Consider the following 5,133-nt stretch of genomic DNA (forward strand, 5'->3'; position numbering starts at 1 on the left):
TCTGTAAGGTAAGTTCCCTCATAGGAAAGCTATATGTTTCTTCTAGCTTCTTTCAGTGTTTTTTTAATCTTTGACTGTCTATAATTTGAACATGATTTTAGGTTTTTAGCAATGTATCAGTGTGTTGTGTGTGTATCAGTGTGTGCAGTGAGGTGGGAGAACATGCTACTGTCCTATAAAATTATGTATTGGTCTCCAAATGACCCCATCTTTTCCGGTCTTTGAGTTCAAAATTATTTCTCCATTTTCTTCTCCATTCAGGTGGAGTGGAAGGCCAGAATGGCTGGAGTTGCAGATTTCCCTTCTCCTACATCAGTTAGACTCTGATCATACAGCATCAGGTTAGGCTCTAAAAAACTCATTTCTCCTGAGGGCAGACCTTGTTAAGAACAGATTACTCTGCTATATTTCCAGACGGTTCCTTTTCCTTTCACCATCCTGAAAGAAGGTAAGGATTCTTCTTTGTTATTCACTGTGGGAATTTGACCGAGCTCCTAAAGATCAAACTCACAATATTGTGGGGTTCCCCATGAGTGGGTTCCTCTGCATATCTTAACTCTCAGACTTGCCTACACTGAGCCTTCAGTAATTCATCAACTGTAGTTCAGGCTTTTCTATCTCCAGTATTGCCTCCCTGGGCAGTCTCTGCTTCTGAGTCTCTGTACAACATGCTGTGATCTCTCCATTTGTCAGACTCTCCAGTCTTGGGAGAAGCAGCTTGCCCTGTGACCTCTCCTCTCAGAGATCCAAGAAGAGTTGTTGATTTTTCATTCTGTCCATCTTTTTACATGTTAGGATGGAATGATAAATTCCAAGCTCTTTACATGGGAACCAGAAACCAGAAGTCAGTTTTTAGGACTTAAATAGAGATCAGTGTGCTTCCAGTCCCTCAAATCTCATCAGTGTCCCACACAGTTACCCTTATGGATGACTAAATTTCATTCCAGTTTTAACTTCTGGCTCTAAATTCACCCACTAGGATTTCCACTGAACACCTATAGACTGAATAAAGATTCAGATTGTCTATTATCGAGTCCTGCATAGATTCTAATAGCATCACAATTTTGTAACTATTAGTGGTTGTGACCAACTGTTGGTAATCTGCAGTTCAGGGGAACAGTTTGTCACTAGCTTCATTGCAAATTTTTTCCACACACTGTCATTCTTATTATTTTTATATGGGGATTTGGAGAGATTTAAAATCTACATTGCTATTGCCACCATATCTCTAGAATCCTCCAAACAAATACATTTTTAAAGATTTTATTTATTTATTTGACAGAAATCACAAGTAGACAGATAGGCAGGCAGAGAGAGAGAGGGAGAAGCAGGCTCCCCGCTAAGCAGAGAGCTCGATGGGGGACTCGATCCCAGGATCCTGAGATTATGACCTGAGCCAAAGGCAGAGGCCTAACCCACTGAGCCACCCAGGCGCCCCCAAATAAATACATTTTTTAGAGTAAAAGTGTGGTATTCAAATTATTCTGTAACAAAGGCATAGAATAACAGCTGCTCCAGTTAAACTGAAATGTGTGGACATTCGACCTATAATCTAAAGGTGAAGTAAACAATCGTTAGCTTGACACACAATGTCTTCAAAGTCTTGGTTTGTTCTTACTTCATTATATAGTCTTCACTTACTGACTCATATATACTCTATTCATTAGTCATAATGACCTACACATAGTTTCACAAATAAGCCAAGTTTATTTTTTCTGAATTGTACCAAATTACATAGAAGAATAAAAGAGATATTTCAATATGAATCCCTACCACTGAGAGATCTTGGAAGAGTCATAAGATGTATAGGAAGGCTTCCTGTCACTTTTTCTAAGTTTCAGTGCTAATCCTAGAACTGAATCTTAAGTATTAGTGAAGGGCAAAAGATGTTACACTGTTAATTTAGTGTCACTTTCTCTTGGTAGGGCTTAAGACACCAGACCTCAGCCTCTGCCAATTATATGTAATAGTGTATATTTTTAGACCAAAAGCTGAGCTCATGTGTGTTAAGAGTTTCAGCAGTGGAAAGAAGCTTATTTCTTATATCCTTAATCAATTGGCGTGGGTAAGTTACATTTGTTACTCATTACATCCAGGTGTTTGAAAGTGGAGAACTTATTTATTAGGAGATTCAATGGGAAAGCAAAAATAATAGTACCCATCATTCATACTGTATAATCTCCCATCTTAGATCCAAAATCAAGAGACTCCTACACTCTAGAAGATTATAGTTGCAAAAGGATACTTCGTGACTTCTTTTGGACATCTTGAATGTTGCTTAGCCTCTACCTCTCACAGCTTGTTCAAAGGGATGAGTCCAAGATCCTGAGCTGACTTTCAGGGCATGAATTTAAATATAGGACTTACATCCTTCAAGCCAAGCCTATGATTATTGTTTAACTCTTTCATAGAACTTTTGTTGTGTTTATCTTTATAAAGACTCTACTTTGCCAGTGGTCCTTTCTATCCAAAGATGGTGCAGAAGTCATAACTCACTTAGAATTAGCTTATGCCCTCCTAAGACTAGTTTATTATAAAGATAAATACCCAAATCATACTTAGTGAAGCAGAGTTTATAAGCTCCAAAGCAAAATAAGGAACAATTTACTAAAGAGAAAGTCTATCTATTTTACTCTTGAAGGGGCGCCTGGGTGGCTCAGCGGGTTAAGCCGCTGCCTTCGGCTCAGGTCATGATCTCAGGGTCCTGGGATCGAGCCCCGCATCGGACTCTCTGCTCAGCAGGGAGCCTGCTTCCTCCTCTCTCTCTGCCTGCCTCTCTGCCTACTTGTGATCTCTCTGTGTCAGATAAATAAATAAAGTCTTTAAAAAAAAAAAAAGTGAACATTCCAAGTCTTAACATTTTAACTTTATTGATGCTTATATCTCCTTTTCCCTATGCAAAATAACATCAAGAAATCCATCTATACTATCATGTATATACTTTCATCTTATCTGTAATTTCCATTCCATTGAATTTTAAGATCCTTTAACTCCTTTCTACCTAGTCCTTCAAAATTTTTAGTAAGTATGTTTTCTTTATCCACCAAGATTCTGTTACTCTTTCATGTTCTGTGTATCCTTAGCACTTCGTATACACCTGTATAAACTCTTAGTTTAATGTGGCAAAGTGATCTGATTAGATTGTTTTTCACCCTCCCATGAAGCTTTCACTTTCTTGTGGACACAGGTTATACCTACGCATCTTTAGATCTCTAAGTATAGCACAGTGGGCAGACATAGGCAAAATTCAATACATCGTTTTGAATAGTCAATTTAGTGACAATTTATTGAGCACCAATTTTGTGCTTGTTTCATACACACACACACACACACACACACACACACACACATACACACTCATATATGCTCCTATATATGGACATGTTAAATATATCTACATATCTGCATATATGTATACAAATCTGCTCATCAGGACTTCAACTGAGATATGTTTGTATTATTTATATAAATTATACACATATATAAAACAAGTTCACAAAATAGGTACTATCATTTAATCTGCTTCAAGGGGAAGAACATGAGGTTCAAAGACTTTAAGAATTTGACCCAAATAACACAGTTGATATGTGGCTGTATAATCTTCTCACAGTTATTTAAGAATGAGTATTTCAAGCAGATGAAAGAACAATTTCACATAGGAGTGTCCCACTTAGGAAAAGCAAGTAACACATCCTATCAAATAGGGTCCATATTACGGAAAACTGAAACCTTACCAAGCCTTTCAACAGAAAGAAATCTAATATAGGGAATTGGTTACATGAATGTTGAAAAGCTAAAAGAGCCTAAAAGAAACACTGAATAAAAGCAGAGATAGTAATTGCAGAAAGCAGTTTCCTGCTATACTTTCTGGGGAACAGAAAGAGAGGAAGTGGAATTGCTGAAATTTAGAAGCTCAAAGACGTAACTCATGCTCAGACCTCAGAGGAGAAGGTGTCACCTGGCTGCTCCTGCCACTTTCTGAGAGAGAGTGCTGGAATTCCCTCTTGGAGTCTTTCAAGAGCCTGAAGGTAATTACTTCTGCTGAAACACTGCTCACAAGAACAGAGAACAGGAAGAAGGTCCCCTCTCCCTCCAGTCTTTCAGTCTCCCTCTAGTGCCTTTTATTGACTGAACCTATCAGAAGCCATTTGGCAAAGAAGTCTAAAAAATGTAGTTTGCTGGGTCCCAGCCCCAGCCTCACAAGGCAGAATCTAGAAATGTGGGTTTGGACTGAAGACAATAGGAAAATAACTGGTATGCCCAATTCGAGTATAATCTGGATTTTTTGAACACAGTTTAGGTACAAGGAAAGGATTACAAACACGGAAAGGAACTCTTATGTTTCAGATATCTACTAAGCATCAGACACCATGCTAAGCTCTAGAAAATATTATACATTCAACAAATATTTGACATACACTTTTTTCAGTCACTGTAAAAGATCCTTCAAGTGCAATGGTGAAGGGACAGACATTATCCCTTCTTTTAGGGAAATTAGACACCTGAAAGAAAAATGGGCAAATAAATATGTGATTATGATAACATGTGTACCTATTTAACTAAGTCATGTAATAACCATGAAAGAGAGTCAGATTAAAAAAAATTAAGAAGAAGTGATTTCATTTTTCTAGGTTTATAGCTACAAAGTGGTATAGATAGGATCTGAATCTAGAAAAGCAAGACTGAGATTTGTGTCATTTTTCAGAGCATCACTCTTCTTGCCAGGGGAGAGAAACAGAGAGTGGCAGGTTGTTCTGTTGCTACTGCCGAGTTCTGCAAGCTCACCCAGGGAAAACGTAAAATATTAAGTCTCTGATTTGACCTTCATTTTTAGCTTCCTTGAAAATGGCAAATGAGTGCCTTGCATGGATATTCATGCCAAGGAAAAATTAAGTTTTTTTCCTGTTATCAAAGTTCTTATACTCTACATTGGGACAGTCATATTAGATATCTCTTTCTGAACTTGGGCTAACCTAGGAAAAGACTTTTGTTTCATCCTTTATTATGATTCCCTGAAAAAGCATGGTGCCAGAATTTCCACTATAAGAAGCATTGCTAGAAGCTATGAAAATTCTCTTTTGTGCCACAACCATGAAGCTGAGGGGTTTTGCTTTGTTGCCATTTTTAAATCTC

The sequence above is a fragment of the Lutra lutra genome, chromosome 13 (genome assembly GCF_902655055.1).
Source record: "Lutra lutra chromosome 13, mLutLut1.2, whole genome shotgun sequence".
Taxonomy (NCBI): Eukaryota; Metazoa; Chordata; class Mammalia; order Carnivora; family Mustelidae; genus Lutra; species Lutra lutra.